The sequence below is a fragment of the Lissotriton vulgaris genome, chromosome 2_1 (genome assembly GCF_964263255.1).
Source record: "Lissotriton vulgaris chromosome 2_1, aLisVul1.2, whole genome shotgun sequence".
Taxonomy (NCBI): domain Eukaryota; kingdom Metazoa; phylum Chordata; class Amphibia; order Caudata; family Salamandridae; genus Lissotriton; species Lissotriton vulgaris.
In genome coordinates, this window is record NC_141687.1 from 2020585990 (window position 1) to 2020604787 (window position 18798).

Below are 18798 nucleotides of genomic sequence, written 5' to 3' on the forward strand. Positions count from 1 at the left end.
TAGAGAAACCTCCGGAAGAGTACGCTCCTTTCGAGGAGATTGAAATTCCACTTAAATTTCAAGAGCACCTGCTCTGGTTTAATGGCGCCCTAAAACACAATGATCACATAACTAGGCTCGGTCCACTAGGTAGACCAGGAGCCACGTGGCCGGTTCTAACCAGCTACACACCACATCCTGACATTGCAAAAATGTCTAAGGAAGAGCTGTTAGTACAGCTAAAAACATTAATAAAGATACATAGGCAATTAGTCCAATATGTAATGCGGACTGCAACAGTCCAGCCAGCTGTTAATACACCACAGCTGACCCCTCATCAGGGGAACACAAATAAAATTACACCACAGAACATACAGTCATGTCTTGGTAAAACACCCGTAAAACGGGAACAAATTCCTTTCTGGTTAGCACAGAAAATCACTCAAATAGAGGCAGTATTTCCTGATACTACCCCTATTGAGAAACACAGAATCTTGAGGGGCGGAGCTAGCCGGCGTCGATGGCGGACGCGTGAGCCCTCGGCTCCTCGCAAAGCTCCAGAATTATCCTGCTTGACTATCCTTGATGTGCTCGAATTGGCGATAGCTGGCTTGGCAACATCTGCTGGCACCCCGGGCAGTGATCGAAGATCTTTTTAGCCGGCTGCAGGGCGTGAATTCCTGTACTTTCCGGAGCATTGTGCCTGGTGGCGCGCCTGTGGCGGACCAGGCCGAAGCAGCGGGCTATCCTGGAAAAGAGGCCGGGCGACGTCACTGTGCGTGCGGCCACAACTCCGGCAGCTGCCGTACACCGTGCAATCCGAGGCGCGATTGGAACGGACCCTGGATTGCAAAGTCCTACACCTCCTACCCTACACAGCCCCGGTGGGACAGGGGACTGGAGAAGCGGCGGAGCGGTGGAGCACACAAACTGAGGCACTGCGCCACGTGGCGGGGCGACATTGAACCCGGCGTTGCAACCGGGCTCACTTGCACAGATCGCATGAGGCTCTGCCATCTCCCCGTATTCTGCTGAGGGACTGATTATCAGGGACAGCTGAGTAGGACCTGACCCTATCTGGCGCTGGGCCGTTCTGGAACCTGCGGACAGAGAAGTACTGCCCGCCATTGCCGCCGCCATTTTCTACGCATCGGATACCTGACCGCTGGTGACGAGGTATCGAGGGCCGGAGTGGACACCTGATCGACCGGTGCGGCGAGCTTCTCTGCTCGGTGCTGCTACGCATCATAAATACCATGGGGAAGAACGATGCGACCCAGGGGAAGATCTCCTTTGAACGGCGCCGTCTGAAAGGATCAGAGGTTCCGGCACCGGACACGTCGCCGAAGGGAGCGGCAGCGGCGCCGACCCAGGCTCCGACGGAGCTCCGGGACATGTTGGCAGCCATGGAAAAAGGCATTCAGGAGAGTATTGCGGCGGTGGGCACCAAGATAGACGCTCTGTCGTACCGCATGGACCGTATGGCAGAGCGAGTGGACAAACATGCGGAGCGCCTTGACATGGCGGAGCGCCGGCTCACTGAGGCCGAAGAAGCCCAGATGGAGTGGGACAAGGAACGCAAGCAATTTGACAGACTCCTGACAGTCATCAGGGACAAGACAGAGGACCTGGAAGCACGTTCCCGCAGATCCAACCTCCGAATTACAGGAGTGGCGGAATCCACGCAAACGGGGAAAATGGAACTATATGTGGAGAAACTCCTGCGAACACTCCTGGGAGAGGAAGTTTTTTCCCCCATGTTCATCGTGGAACGCGCCCACCGCACACTGGGCCCGCAGCCCCAGCCTGGCTTGCCACCTCGCCCCATAATCGCGAAACTGCTCAACTATCGCGACCGGGACACTGCCCTGAGAGTGGCGAGAGAGAAGGGCAAACTCCAGCATGAGGGCATGAACATCTCCCTCTACCCGGACTTCACAGCCAAGGTGCAGGAGGAGCGGCGGCAGTTTGCGCCATATAAGAAGCAGCTTCGAACACTAGGCCTGGACTATGCAATGATGTATCCAGCCAAACTTCGGATCAATACAGGTGGGAAATCGTACTACTTCACAGACCCGAAAGAACTGCATAAGTCCCTTAAGACCTGGACACGGGAAAGGAAGGAGAACCGGAGTGGCCGGGTGGACGAGGAAGAGGTCTCTATGGAGGAACAGGACTAAATGGCGGCTGGAGGAGGGGTTGATCCTCTGCACACTGGTCGGATCATGGACCCGGACAATATGGGCAACCCGGCATTGCAATGGCACCTGCTCCACGAGTTGGGGATGGACAACTTGGTTACCCTATGGTGCTGGTAAGGGGATGTGTGCTTCCTGGCAGTATACACTGAGCCGGGGGAGCCAGTCAGAGTGAGTCTGAGTAACACTTTTCAACATGCCTTGAGCATTGACTCTTGAATGGAGCTGAGAGGGGAGCAGTACTTGCAATCACTTGGAACAGTTAGGGGTGTACTGCATTGGTGCGCTCTGCCCTTGAGCTTTTGGTTGTCTTTTACTCACTGAGGGGTTGGTGTCGGACTATTTGACACTACACCTGTAGGGGGTACATGGGGGGGGAGTGTGGGGTCTGTCTGACCAGGTTGGGGGAGGCCGGCTGTGGGTGGGTTGCTGCACTTGGGGTGGGAGCTAGGCTTGGGGAGGGGTGGGGGGGTGTCTGGTTGGGGTTGTTGACGGGGTTTGCCTGTGAAGTGTGTGAATTGAAGTGTTCTGCTGTCCCTGTTCGCGGGCGCCGGAGGGCGATTATGAGCTGGGGTGTCCTACTGTGTCCTGCACTGTCCATCCTTACGGTCCAAGCTCTGAACCCACTTGGCAATGGCTGATACAACACCGACTCTGCATACACATGCCCGGAATGAGCTGCATTTACTGACTTGGAATGTGCGGGGCCTGAACGACTTCCGCAAAGTGAGGAAAGTCCTTAACTATCTTAGCAGACATAACGTTGACATAGCTCTGCTGCAGGAGACACACCTACCACTCTCCAGCAGAATGCTCAAAGCCAGGGGTTTGTCGGGGAACACAGTGGCGGCGGGTTACACTACTCATGCCAGAGGGGTGTTAATTTGGGCTAATCCAAAGTCACAGTTGCGGCTCATACCGGTGCACTCAGATCCAGACGGTAGATATGTCCTGGCGAGATGTGTGGGTAAGGGGATGGACATACTACTAGTGAACGTCTATGGCCCAAACTACGACCACCCTGAATTCTATAAGACCCTGTCAGCTATTGTAAGACCGCATGCACAGCCCTGGATGTTGTGGGGCGGGGACTTTAATTTTGTGTTTGACCCGTCAATGGACCGCTCTGCGGGCCCTGCCCGGAGACCTGTGGCCTCGGCCACGTACATGGCTGCTGAAATGATCAAATCTGACTTGCTGGATGTCTGGAGGGAAAAGCACCCGAGGGCGGGTGGGTTTACACACTACTCTGCATTTCACGATGTACACACCAGGATAGACTACTGGTTGGCACCCCCCCTGGTACTTAACAACATTCGCACATGCACGGTCCTCCCACGCACGCTTTCAGATCACTCCCCCATTCTTCTCTGCCTCGCAACGCCCAGGAGGGGGATCCCAGCCTTCACCTGGCGGTTCCCGCCTTTTGCACTGCTCGACGAGGCCTTCAGGGGGGAACTAGCAGAGGAAATAGAGCAGTTCTTTACTACAAACGTGGGCACAGTGGATAACTTCTTTACGGTGTGGGAGGCATTTAAGGTATACATCAGGGGGGTGGCGATGTCGAAACATTCTAGTGTGTTACGATCCATTAGGCGGGACCTAACAACCCTGGAAACGCAGATGGCGGCTCTTGAGGCGGAGCAGCTGCGGCTGGGCAGAGAGGCGGAAGACGGGGCGCTGTCCCGACTCCTGTCCGAATTTCAGGCACTGGCGGACAGAGAGGTCCTTTACATGGGCAAGTACGCCACGGCGAGACAATATGGGGAGGGTGAGAGGCCTGGGGCGCTTCTTGCACGCATGGTTCGTAACACCAGACGACCGCTGGTCATAGAGGAACTGAGAACTCCGGAGGGAGACACAGTGACGGACGAGGAGCAGGTACTTCAGACGTTCAGGAGTTATTATGAGGAGCTATACCGAGCTAAAACACAGGGAGTGGAGGGTGAGATGGAGGACTACTTAGACCATATAGCCATGCCGTTCCTCAAGAACTCGGACCGGGAATTCTTAATGGCCCCCTTCCACCAAGACAAAATATTAGAGGCATTGGCAGGCATGCGCTCGGGTAGTGCGCCGGGCTCAGATGGCCTCACGGTGGGTTTTTATAAGGCATTTAAGGACCTGCTGCTGCCACACCTAATCACCCTGTTTGACGCCATATGCGAGAACGGTGAAATGCCGACCACCATGCGGGAGGCGCTACTCATCACCATACCCAAGCCGGGTAAACCCCCCGATCTCTGCGGCTCGTATAGACCCCTTAGTCTACTCAATGTAGACGCCAAAATCTATGCCAAGGTCCTGGCCACCCGCCTGGCCCTGTTAGTACCTGGGTTGGTCGCCCCAGAGCAGTCCGGGTTTGTCCCGTGCAGGAATTTAACCTACAATATCAGAACAGTGTTAGGTGCGATGCAGCATATCAGGCAGGAGAATAGCGCATTGGCTATATTCCTTGATATGGAGAAGGCGTTCGATTCGGTTGAATGGCCCTTTATGGTTCGGGTGTTGCGCAAGTTGGGATTGGGCGAACAGTTCCTTCAACAGGTCGGCGCGCTGTACCATCGACCCTTCGCCAGGCTCCGCCTGGGTGACAGGGTAACGGACCCGATTGACATAAGCAGAGGCACTCGACAGGGCTGCCCATTGTCGCCGTTGCTTTACGCACTGGTGGCGGAACCCCTGGCGTGCGCCATGCGGGAGTACCACAGCCTAGAGGGGGTTAGCTTCCCTACATATAAGATCGGGATATCAACGTATGCTGACGACACGCTGTTGTACGTCAGAGAACCGGAAGTTAATTTGCCTGCGGTGCTCCGCGAAGTGGTCCGTTTCGGCTCGCTATCGGGCCTGAAAGTTAACTGGGACAAATCGATTGCGTTCCCGCTCACTCCGGTGACACGACAGTTCGACATGGACTACCCTTTGCACTGGTCCGCCGACTCAGTTCGCTACCTGGGCATTCAACTCCACTCGGACCCGGAAGTCCTTGTTCGAGACAACTACGGAGTAGCCTATAACAACCTAGTGGATGACGTGGATAAGTGGATCCGTCTCCCACTCTCCCTCTCGGGTAGGATTGCGCTAATGAAAATGGTGGTACTCCCCCGATTTCTGTTCCTCTTCCTGAATCTACCTGTGGTTTTATCTAAGACCTTCTTTCGGCAGCTCACCTCGGTGCTGGTGAAACTAGCTTGGGGGGGGAAACAGCCCAGGGTTAGTTGGAAAACTTTGATTCTGCCTTGCGAAATGGGAGGGCTGGGAGCGCCGGACCTAGAACGGTATTATAGAGTCGCCCAGGCGTCGCACTTATACTCATGGGTGCACGGTGACCCTCGGACCCCGCACCTTATACTGGAGCGGTTGTTTGCGGACCCGCTCCCTCTGCCTGCTACTGTCTGCCTGCCCACAGACCGCGCAACTGGCCGGATGGTCTCGCAGAAGGCGACCAACCACGCCTGGAATTGCCTAGTGCGCTCTCGGGGCTGCACTCTGCTTTACTCCCCGCTGTTACCGGTGGAATGGGCTCTATGGCTCGACCCGCTCGGTGAGAAGGGGGTGGTCAAGGCGCTGAGTTCTCTTGGTGTGACGAAACTGGAGGACCTTTTTGAGGGAGGTGTACTCAAAACCTGGGACCAGCTAATAGCTGCCGGGGCAGGCCACACTCTGCTACAAAAATTTCAATACCACAGGCTCCGCTCGGCCTTTCGTGAACTACTGGGCCCGGATTTGGAGGAACCAGAGGAGATCCCGGAACTCACGTATATACTGAAATCCACCTCAGCGGCGAAACTCATTACGCAGCTTAACAAGCTGGGTGTGACACAGCAGCGTCTGCAACCGTCGAAGGCCAGAGAGGCCTGGCAGGCAGACCTACAATCCCCCATAGATGATGGAATGTGGCGCTACTGTTGCACAAGCACGCGCAAGATATCTCTAAACGGACGGCACCGCTTGGTGCACTTCAAGTATTTACAACGAGTGTATTACACCCCTGCTCGCCTCCATCGCTATGGCCTCCGCGCCTCGGCCGAATGCGAACGCTGCCGGACTCCGACAGCTGATTTCTACCATTTGGCATGGCAGTGCCCAGGAGTGCAGGCATTCTGGGGGGAGGTCTTTGCGGAACTAGATCAAATACTGGGGGAGCCTTTACCTCGTGCCCCGGCTTTGGCGCTACTCGGTTATTCGAAACCACTAGCCCCGGGACTGCGTCGTCTGGTGGACATGGCGTTACTCCTTGCACGGCGGGTGATAGCGACCTGCTGGATGAGGGGGCCCCTCCCCACAAAAGCTAAATGGCTGAGGGACCTGCAGTACTGCTGTACCCAGACGGAACTGTATAGCGACCTTCTTCCGCCCAGAAGCAGGCCCAAGAATTTTTGGGACCTTTACAGAGAATACACACAGAGGAGTGAGGAGGACAGCTCTGACACCGCTGAGGCGGTGGAACTGCAAGATAGAGTAGAAGAGATCGAAGCCAGCGCTGAACACGGTGGCACGGGGGAGGCGGGAATGGGGAGGCCTCTGGTTGACTGAGGGTGGATGTGAGAACCCGGGGATGGGCTGCTGGAGGACAGTAGAGTAAGGGCAGGTCTATAGGGGGGACGGGGTGGGGACACGGGGCAGGAACACTTGGGCGGTTGTATAGTTGGGACGGGTTAGGCAGACACACAGACACACACTAGCGGGTGGGGGGGCAGTTTGTTGGGCATTGTTTAATTTCTTATAGTAGACACGACGCTGGATCGCTGACTATCATATAGACAGGTTGATTGCCAGTTGTCACACCACTACAGTACACTACTTGTGTTGGGAGCCCTCGATTGGAATGGTTGTGCTGCTACTTTACTACCTCGCCGCCAGGCCTCCGGGATGCTGGCACTAAGGTTGTGTACGACTTCCATCTAGCAGTTTCTGAGGACTTGGCGCCGATCCCGGAGTTAATTCATGCACATGTGTTAATGCTGGTGTTGCCAATGGCTTTGCTGTCAATAAAGATCTTTTGAATAAAAAATAAAAAAAAAAAGAGAAACACAGAATCTTGACCATCTGCCTTCCTATGGGAATCGCACCACACGTGGAGGACTGTGACACTTGGGGTACAGTCTTTGCTTCCATTTACACAAAAACACACGGTGTTCCGTCTATGGCGGTAATACCAGAAGTGCTAAAACAGATTCAAAATGAATTCGGTCCAGAGCCCGCTTTAAATCTAGGTATGAAATTACTGAAAGACTTCAAGCAGGTCACGGCTATATTATTAGCCAATATAAGAGGAGAAGCAGCATCTGTGGCGATCCGCCAGAAGTTGAAGGAAACAGATATAAAAGATCCTGTTGAGCTTGCAAAAATCATAGAAAAATGCTATGAAGAATTAGGTAGAGACAGCTTGGGTGGAAAACCAGTTAAGCCCCAACTGCTCGAAAATCCTGAAAAATTATTTATTAAAAATAATTCAAACACTCCAAAAAAGAGCTGGGATGGAAATAAACAATCCACTCCCAAGGAAAAAGTTTTCCAGTCCAGAGGAAGGTCTCCTCGACGGAGGGAAAGAACTCCGACTCGAGAACGCCAGTCTCCCCAGAGGGAGCCCTCTGAGAAAAGATATAACCTTAGAAATAGGGATAATCTGAAAAAACCTGATAGATATCAAAGTATTGATACACGTCCCTCTCGATCTCTTCCACAGAATTCGGAAATAAGAGGACGGTCAGACCCAGGAGAGCACACCAAGTCCAAAGACAAGGAACCTGCTCAAAATAAGAAATCTCAATTTCAGAAAAAGAAGGTAGCCAGTATTAGAGTAATCAACCATGCCGAGAATACTGAGGACACAGTTGAAAAACGGGGAGTGGGCATTGACAATGTTGGACAGTGCAGCAGAAATCAGTATAGCGCGCAAGATCTTGATGAGTCATCTGGAGACAGTGGACACGAATGAATACATTCAAGTTGAAACGGCCGACGCCAGACTTAGCGAGCTCCATAAAATATACGAAATAACATTGCGTATAGAGGGTGATAAGACTAAGAAAATTAAGGGTCTATATTGGGATAAGCTCTCAAAAGGCTATGATATTCTGTTAGCTGAAAAAGATTGGCCCCCAGAGTTTGTCAGGGAGTGCCCTCGTGGCGAAGAAGTGATTATGCCTGCCTTCTCGAATCACATTCCGATTCACAAAAAATATACATATGCAAGGAAATGGGCAGTAGCTCAGGCACCTGCATTATATAAAAATCATGTAGGATGGGACGAGGATTCACCTCCTCACAAAATCCAACTAAAAAGTGAACCAACTGCCCAACGGCAGTATCCCATAAAGCAAGAAGCTAAAAAACAGGTCAGGGAGATCTTAGATCAACTTGAATACCAGGGGGTGATTGAAACATGCACCTCTCAAATGAACAATCCTTTGTTTCCTGTCTCCAAGCCAGACAATTCATATCGTCTAGTTTTGGACTACAGACATCTTAATACATGTTGCAAAACTTTTGCAATACAAAACTCGCATAGTGCAGCCCTAATGAATAACATAGTTAGGAAAAAATACAAAACGACATTAGACATATCTAATGGTTTCTTTTGTCAAAACATTGCACCAGAAAGCAGATATTTGACCGCTTTCTCCGCATTTGGTTGCAGAAAAAATTCTGTCGACTCCCACAGGGGTTCAAGAACAGCCCAGGACTATTCTCAGCTAGGGTAACAGAGTTACTACAAATCTATGATGATGAAGCATTATCTTACGTAGATGATATTTATCTCACAGACGACGACTTGGATACTCACTTGAAAAGAGTGAACACCATTATACTTGGGTTCGCAGCAGAGGGTTACAAATTCAACTTTAAAAAGTCCCGAATTGCCCATCTGACAGTACTATTTTTAGGGTACGAATTATCAAGTGAAGGGAAAAGCCTAGCGGACAACTTCTTAGAGAAGTGCGCTGTACTCCAAGCTCCAAAAACGCTGAAGAATTTACAATCCATACTAGGTTTTCTGAATTTCGGAAGAACTTACATTCTAAATTACGCAGAGAGGGTTAAACCTCTCTACGAACTAATAAAACCTGATTTTAAACAAATCAATTGGACTCAAAAACACACAGAAATTTTGAGATCACTGCAAACAGACATGTTAGCAAAAACAAAATTAGATACACGTGACAACACGATCGATCTTGTAATCCGAGTCATCCCAGGAAGATGCGGATTTACGTACCTAACCTCTAATGAGGGAGAAAAGGTACCAATTTCAATTAAATCTCACTTGTACACACAAGCAGAAAAAGCATTCAGTCGCACAGAAAGAACTGTGAACGCAGTGCAAATCGCATTAGCAAATGAACGAGAACTAGCACACGGCAAACGGATTAATATCCTTACAGCGGAATCCGCCTTCGAGGCGCTATTCAGCCCAGTAAACCTGCCTACAGTATCACTGGATCCGAAATGGATACAGTGTATAGATTCTCTAGGAGCGGAAGATGTGAAATACTATTTCGCCCCGCAATACGAAGAACTGAATGATTTAGAATATGAAGAAGAATATCCTCTGCCAATCGAAATTCTGCCTCTCCCACAATACGCCTGTATAATCTATACAGATAGCTTTGTACAGCATTTCAAAGTAGAGAGCAAATCCTACAATGCAGCGTGTGCGATCATTAAAGGTCGTTGGCTGTGCGGTAAATTCAGACCGAAAGTAACAAAAACTGAATCTGTAAGAAACTGTTCGGTTCAAAGAACTGAAATCAGATCTTTAAAGATGGCGCTCGAAAATGCAGAACGCGAATTCCCCACACTTATAGTGTGCGATTCTCATTTTTGCGTCAACTCTTACAACAATAAACTGCAGAGTTGGATCGAAAACGACTACAAAGATGACACAGGTGCCACAATAAAGCATAAATTGCTCTGGAATGAGGTAGCTCTTTTACACAAAGAACTACAAAAGACTCACGTGATTCACGCACAGAGTCTTCGACGTGATGGCGTTCACGTTGCAGGGAATTCATTGGCTAATACAGCCAAAGCGGAAGCAACTAAACCGGCTTCCGTAGCCACAAAAAAGCGTACAGATAAGTACATAGACGGGGAAACCATGCTAGCAGTAAAAACGACCGTAAAAGGCGACTGTGCAGCACTACCCGTGAACTATCCACTCAATTATGCATACATAATCGATGCAAACTCCGTTCCTTTTGCTCGAATCCCTGGAGTGGGGGACAGAGTAATTCCAAACATGAACAGGAGAATATTTTTAATAGCAGACGCACACATGGGTTTGGGTCTAAGGCACAGAGAGATCAAGGAATCACTGACTGAATTACAATCAGCATTCTGGTGGCCGGGAATGAGTGTAGAACACCAAATATATGCAAACAACTGTGAAAACTGTAATAGGGATCGCAGTAGCGAACCTTGCTACCGGCTACCAATCAGAAAGAGCGTAACGCTGCCTACACCCCATCCTGCGTCCTATTAACCGTTAAGACGAAAAGCACTTAAAATAATGAGGCCCCCAGCGCTCGGCTGATGCTAGAACGGTTATAAAAGATTTGCGAGTCTTTATCGGCACATACGCAATTACCACTTTCCATTCTGACCAGGGTCCTGCTTTCAGCTCTCGAGCCTATAAGGAGGCCATGGCCAGCATGGGAATTGGGTTGCGGTATTCTTGTCCGTCGCACCCCGAAGGGAATAGTGTGGTAGAAAGAAAAAACCGTGACATAAAGCAATCTATAACAGCGAAGGTATTAGGTTCAGGCGCTGGGTGGGTCAAACATTTAATAAGTGTCCAGACTAGTCTTAACAACATGCCAAGAAATTCTCTAAAAGGTTTCAGCCCATACGAACTATTGTTCGGAATTAGAATGCGCGTTCAGGACCTCGATAGTCAGATGTCAGTGGTACAAGAAGAAACAACGCACTTTGATGTAAAAGACCGTTTGGCTGTTTTACAGGAACTGAATGAAACAAGAAAATCATTAAGCAACATAAAGTTAAAGCAACAGCCAAGTACCACTGACGAGGCACCACCCGCAACAGCCCCAGCAAGGCCTGTCTGGATTCCAAAGATTGGGGATCTAGTCAGAGAAAAGATCGCGGTTAAGAAGGAATTTGGGCCTTCTTACAGAAAAGCAGTACCTGTCTTAGCAGTCACCGGAACAAGATCAGTTGTGCTACCGCCCCTTGCTGGTAAAAAGGAGAACAGAGTCGTGTCTATCGATCTGGTAAAACCACAAGCATGTGGCCTATAATCAACAGTAGGCCCAGTGGACTCCCAAGAAACAACAGAATACCCAAACTTGCAACAATCCAAGAGGTTCAAACTGAAAGACTAATCACATTCGATCAGCCTGCAGTGCACAATGAAGGACTATGCAATAATGCCATGGAACTCGTGCCTCTTGAAACACAGATTGAAACAGTTCGTCAAGAAACAACACCAGTCTACAATGATGTGGCATCAGAAAGTGCTACCGAGAGACAGATTGAAAGAACAATCCCATCAATTGACAGAACTGCCTCTGGTTATTTCATCAACTTCGACAACTTCTCTGAAGATTTAAATGACCCCGAAGTGATGCCAGAAACAAAAAAGTCTTTTAAAGAAAATGCAACGGAACTCTTTCATCAACTGAAGGAAATCTACCTAATTTCCCCTTGGCTAGAGTTCTGGTTCGGTCTAGGTATATGTTTCCTCCTGCTTTGGCTCATCATGGTACTGTGTTTGGGAAAATTCATTGAAGGAAAATATATTACAATGGACACAGCAAGTCAGAACATCAACCTAGTCCTGAAACCACACAGATCATCCCACGTGAAGAAAAGAGAACTGTCAACAGTAAATGTCACAGCAATTCCAATACCTGGTGGAGTAGTATGGGAGAAAACAGACTATGAGATATATGGTCCGGTCGAAATCCTGAAGTATCCTCATCAACTAAAGGTTTCCTTAAGTGACCTTGTGACACCGAGTACATTCTCTGATGATTGGGACTTTAACAGTATTAATGACATGATGTCTGATTTAGTAATGTCAGCTAGATTCACAGATCATGATTATTTACAAGGTTCATCTAGTTATGAGCAGTTATTCTGTTACACCCACTTTGGGGATCATTACTTGCATAAATCTGCACAGCCTAGAAATGTTTTTATGTATAATCAATGGGAACATTGTTCTACACCACCTAAAAGCAGTTCTAAAGCATTTTTTGAGAAATTCAAATACTTCTCAGGGTTTAACACCAGTGATGCAGAAACGTTTTATTATAAACTGTTAGATAAAACAGGAATTAAAACAATGCTGACAAATTCTAAATTGATATATTCAGAAGCATTTTATGACAAAATGATGACATTTGGCTTTGATTATTGGAGAAATAATATTGAAACAAAAACAATTTGGGGTACAAAAGATTGGCAGGTGCAAGGCATAGAAGCACTATTTAGAACCTGCATGATACCAGAACAAATGTTATTTTTAAATGACACAATACACCAAACATCTTGTCTTGGCCTAGCTAAGATCAAAGACCTTAAAACACCGTCTATACCAAAGCCAATACCTGAAAATGCAACCACAGATATTGAGTTAGACGTGTCACAAATTTTACATTTCAACAGAACACATCCTGATTGGAAAAAGTGGTTAATCTGGCCTACAGACACAAATAGCTGTCAAGATAGGTTCCTGAATAAAACACAGGGGTTAAAAATGACCAGATTAGACTCTAGATACTCCCAGAGACAACATCCAGGGATTATAACCACATACAGTGTAGGGAAACTCTGCCTAGAATGGCTAACTTCGTCCACACTGGCTGAAATTAAGCAACACTTGTCTTTATTAAAAGATGGTGCTGATTTGCGCGACTTCATTCTTGGACCACGCAAACAGCGTCAAAAGCGTTTCATAGCGACCAGCATCTATGCTGCTTACAACGAGGCTTGGAAAGTAAAGCAAATTGAAACTGCTGAAAAAATACGAGAAATTGATCGTATTAATTTGGAGAAATCACTTTCTGTGGTAGACAATGGGTTAACGACTCTGTCTTCCAGAATATATTCTTTGGACAATATTGTGTCCTCTGCCTTTGATGTGATAAACAGAGATTTGCTAATGTTACAACATGGCCAGTCTCAATTACGCTCTATTATAGAACTAGGCTGGACGCTGCAAAATCTTCGTTCAGGCTATGTGCCTTGGCGTTTAATCAACACAACGTCATTATTTTCCAGTTTTAACCTTACTGATAAACAGATCAGTTTGGCACAGAAAGGAGCAGACTATACAATCCTGAGCATCGAAAAACTCGAGAGATTACCATTGACAATGTCAGAGAGTCCTGTCATTGAATGGATAATACACGGAATTATCACAATTCCGATAACAACTTTCCGATTTAAAAAGTGCCTTGAGTACATACCTGCTGGCCAATATGAACAATTGGGTAAGGGATATGTAAAATCCGAATGGAAATTACCATACACTCATTCTTGCTATAGTGACAGCGACAAAAATGTATTTCTTAGTGGTGAGAACTGTAAACATTCACTAAGCGGTATACTTTTGTGTCAGGGTATTAATTTACACGGAGCATGTGATGGAAATTCAAACAACCTTTCATGCCACCAGCTAGTCACACCTGCAACTCAGATAGAGCCCTTCTTTATGCAACTCGCAAACGGGAGTTACATTCTTAGAACGGATCACAGATGTTGTGGCCTGACGCCAGGGAAAAGTTATCTAGTACAAGTTACGTCCATGGTCAAATGTTGTATGCAAGCATTGTTCCCGAGCGGGCCTCCAGACATAGTGACTCCCCTCTGGCCTCGTCTGAATCTCTATTCTATACGAATTGATACATTAAGCAAAATGAAATCTGTACTTTTACAGACAACAGTGCCTATAACGTCATCTAAAGAGACGTATGATCTTCTAGTCGCAAGGACGGCTACTGAGGTTCATGACCTTTTATCAACAAATTGCCCCGTGCATTTCGTAGAAATGTTCAGCCAACTCCTTAACATGTCTAGTGCTACAAGCATCCCAGGCATATTTAAGACAGTCTTTACGGGACTGCTAACACCCTTCCAGGCAATTTTGGGAATCTTTCCTAATTTTGTGCACTCCATTTTTGGCGGCATACCACTATTTTTGGGACTCATCGCAGGGATTCTATTTTTGACCCTCCTGCTACGTTATGGCAAGCCTCGGCTCAGACATAGCTCCCATGGGAATGGAAGAGACAATCCTAGCAATGCGCTACCGAGACAGGATAACTAACGTCCTTGGATTGGCCAGGCTGAGAGATCTAAACATGACCTGGTTCCTTTCATTCAGACCGATATGGCAAAATTGCATTTTACCTGTGCTACGGTGTATGCTTTGCGGCGATGAATGCGTGTTGGACATCTGTCTTTCACTTCCATCAGCAGTACCAATGGACGTCGATACTTTGCTCAGTCCAATAACGGCTCACGCATTGTGTTGTCCCCAGCGTCTACCAATCCTGATGACGGCATTCGTGGAGACTCCTGTACTACAGCCAAGTGGTAACAGTGGAGCGAGTGACAAAAGCAACATCATCCAGGTACAACGTTCTGTGAGCATTGCTGGTCCTGCCTTCGATGACAGCAATCATTCTCACACCTGCCAAGTTACAGCGCTATCTAATTTGGTTGAACTATCACCTGAATTTGTAGACCAATTCTTTGAGAGCCTGTCTGATACGATGTTCTCACCCGTACAGAAACAATAACTTTTGAGAAGCTTTCCGACACACAGCGTTCCCATGAACTCTGATTCGGCCTTCAGTTTTGATCAACAAAAACTGCCAAGAGCTTTGGAAATCTATTTTCTTTGAATTGGACAATATTTTTTTTTAATATTGACCCCTTTTTTGGCACGAACAATTCTTTGCTTAACGTAAAAACTATTCTTAGAGAACAGAAGCTTCACACTTCTATTTCTAAACACATCTAGAGACATAACAACATAACACCAGCCTCTAGCACACATGTTATTACAATGCATTTTTATGTGATGATTTATCTCGCTTTTCTTCTGTCAGAGATACTTCATGTGTAATTCTTTTTGCATAATCGTTCATTGATTTCATATGCAATAATTTTTTGAATGATTACTATGCTTTAAAAAACGTACAGTACCTAAATTCCATGTATTACAAGTACGCCTATTTCGAATGCATTTATGTATTTTGGGGTGGGCAATGTTACACATGCATCTTATTGCTTAGTTTTAGTAATTTTGATGGACATTACCCGTGGAGTGGGTGTTGCGTGTTTATCTAGGTTCCTGATCGATACTGTGACCTTATGCCCCTATTCGGCTATAAATCCATTTATTCCCTATATTGGCATAACCGTTCAAGTGCGATTTTCTGAAAAGTCATCTCTGGCCTCACACGAACAGAGCCACATTCCAGCATGACTCTCTGCTACTTCCTTTGCGACCAATTAGTGCAATGACAGTGCAGCAGTCCCTATCTGATATTCCTAGATAACACTCCGAGTTCTTCAACAAGATAAAAACTTAGCAAACCTGGAAATCCCCGCTTGCTATGTTTTGATTAGTAATGGAACTCTAATGAGCAACTGATAACTATCACTTCCTAGTGACATCTTTAATTGACGTCTTATGTCCAGCAAACTTGCGTCAAACCCGGCACCTGTCAGGTATAAATATTACCAACGTTGCCTTAAGCAATGTTCGTTGCCTGTTGCTGATGCCAGCTGACTGCATGACCCTGTGTTGGTAAATCTAGCACTCTGTCGCTGCAGCCTGCTATCCTGTGGTGGTGAAGCTGCTGATTACCATTATCGCCGCTACAGCGCAAACTATGGTGCAGTACGCTTAAGGAGCTGAACAGCCGTCCTCTGCGAAGACATCCAGCAGATTCCAGCTGCCCGCGGACGCTGTCCCCCCTCCTTCCTCGACGCGCTGAAGAGAGCCGCTGCCTTTCTCGTGCAGAGAAATCCAGTCCCGGCGCTTCCGGTTTACCCTCGCGGGTGACTGGGATATCGAGAGAAACCCCTGAAGGAGATACCAATCCTCCATCATTCTATTCAGAGGTATGGTGTTGACTAAACCCTTAGACGAGAATTCTTGAAACAAACCTTGGCAAAACCAACTTAACTTAAAGCTACTTACTTACTCCCCTTCCACGTGTTAGGCTTAGGTCAGGCACACTGGGGTAGGCTTAGTTAGAAGCACCAGTTGAGTATGTTAGCCTAATGTATATATGACTGTATATATGTTTTATTACTTTTAAACCATTGTATGGCTAAGAAACCATATCAATGCTTTTACAGTTCTATTTCGCAATACTTATCTTACTGTACGTACTTTTTATAATAACAATTATTGCAATTGTGGCAATACATTTCTCTTGTACGAGAAGAAAGACTGTTCAATAAATGTTAACCTTTATTGATACACGCCCGTCTCTCTATTCTCTACATCTCGTGAAAGTAAACTGCACTAGACTGACTGAGTGAAATCTATGTCTATTGTTTCACACGACCCTAGAGATTGACTCTTGATCTGAGGAGCAAAGTTGTCATGTTGCACGGTTGTTGGAAAGCTGAATCCTTTCTTGTCTGTGCCAAGGAAGCTGATCACTTCCTATGCAGAGAAGAAAGTTTCCAGTGACCTCTGAGCTAGTTGGTAACACAACCCAATTAAGTTTAGCATAGTCAGTGGAGGCCTGGAATATCCGCAGTTCCACGTCGATACTACTGTTTATGTTATTCCAATGCGCAGGGCCTAGTGGGAAACTAGGAACTACACTACAAGTTATTATTTCTTTTTTGTACACATTCGTGGTACACTTGGGTACAGACTGCGATGTGGAGTTCTCGGTTCAAAGAACATTCAGTGGATACCTAATTGGGTATAAAAGGACACTTTATCTTTGGTTTGATATCTTTTGGATGCCGTTTGCTTCAATTACAAACTACGTAGTGTGCACCTTCAAAAATAAACATTTTTGCATCTATGTGCAAGGGTAAGTACTGTGCTCAGAGTTCAAGGTGGTCAAAGTATTTTCTCTTTATGTCCAGCCTGTAGTAGGACAAGTGCCAGGCAATCATTTGCTTCCTTTCACAAACACGGCAACATCTCCGAGCACACATGTGGGGCAGCCAGAGCACCTTTGTGTGCATCCACGAACTGTCAGTGTGCTCTCGACTAATTACAGTTTCCTACTTACAATAACTAAGTAGCACACTTAATGTATAGTTGTACTAGTCAGCTTTAACTGAGGGATCCCATGCACCATGGTGATGCCAAGCCATGAGCGGATTTTTCAAGTAATGTAATGTATGAGCTAATTTGTGTCCATTGTCTGAGGCTGAGATTGTAAGCTTGCTGGAACCCGTCTGCCTAAACACCTTTATTCACTCACTCACTCGTTTTCTCATCCGCACACTCGTTATTCAACCATACCCAATCGCACTAACCTAGCTATATACTCTGACCTCACTCATTCATTCCTCCACCCATGCGCTTGCTGATGCCTCCAATAATTGACTTATTCGAATATTCACCCACTTATTCTGCCACACAACTGCACACAGACTTGCCAAACAATTAAGAATCATTTTGATTTTAAAAAAATGCCCAGACCTATTGACTTTGCTAATGCTTGTTGTTATTTACTATTGTTTTGTTGTCATCGGCTGTAACATATTCATGTTCTCATATGTAACCTTATCTTTAATAAGGCATTGTGCCTGGCAATTACCCGGGTGCTGGTCTTTGGCAAGTCACCCACCCCAGCCTCTCAGTGACCAAAGTCCACTGTGCACAGCTTTCTGTTGGGCACAATGGAACTGGAAGGCGGGGCCTGGGTTGGGCAGGCCCTGCACCTAAACACTGCAGGTCGTGTGCCTAGCCTCATATATAGACTAGAGGAGGGTGAGTGCAGTCCTCGTCTCTGGTCACGGCCTACAAACAACCTGGAATGGGGTCCCATATCTAAGGACCAAAACAGACTCATTTGCAACATTTCCCCCAGTAAGTAACAGTTTGAAAGGCAGACTCTGCATTCTTGGCCAATTTGGTCCAGGAACGAATGATCCTTAGCTCCACACCAATCTCACCCTCAGTGCAGAGCTTAGTGGAATTACCATGCCTGGAGATTGTGTGTGTTGCATATGTTTTTTGCTGCTATGGAGTTACACTAAAAAGGCTGCTCATGTCTTCAATTATGTAAATGGGGAAGTGATATGTCATTTGTGATGTTATCTGTGACATCATGTGTGAGGTCACGAGCAGTGCTTTGGGTGCAAGTTATGGTTGAGCAGCTAACCATAACTAGAGTTTTACAGTGATCATTCTGCTGGAAATCATACCCATTACTTCACTTTAGCTGTGTTTTTGTAATGTGTGTGTATGTGTGTGTGTGCATATGCATGTGGGCTTGTGTGTGCGTATACCATGTATTGGCTTTGGCAGCACCAGTCATAATTTGCAAGTATTTCCCATAATATTTTAACATTAATACTAATATTCACGGTCACAGAAATAGTGACTGGCATGTCTCCTGCCAGTACATTTAATGTAAATGATCATATGCTTTGC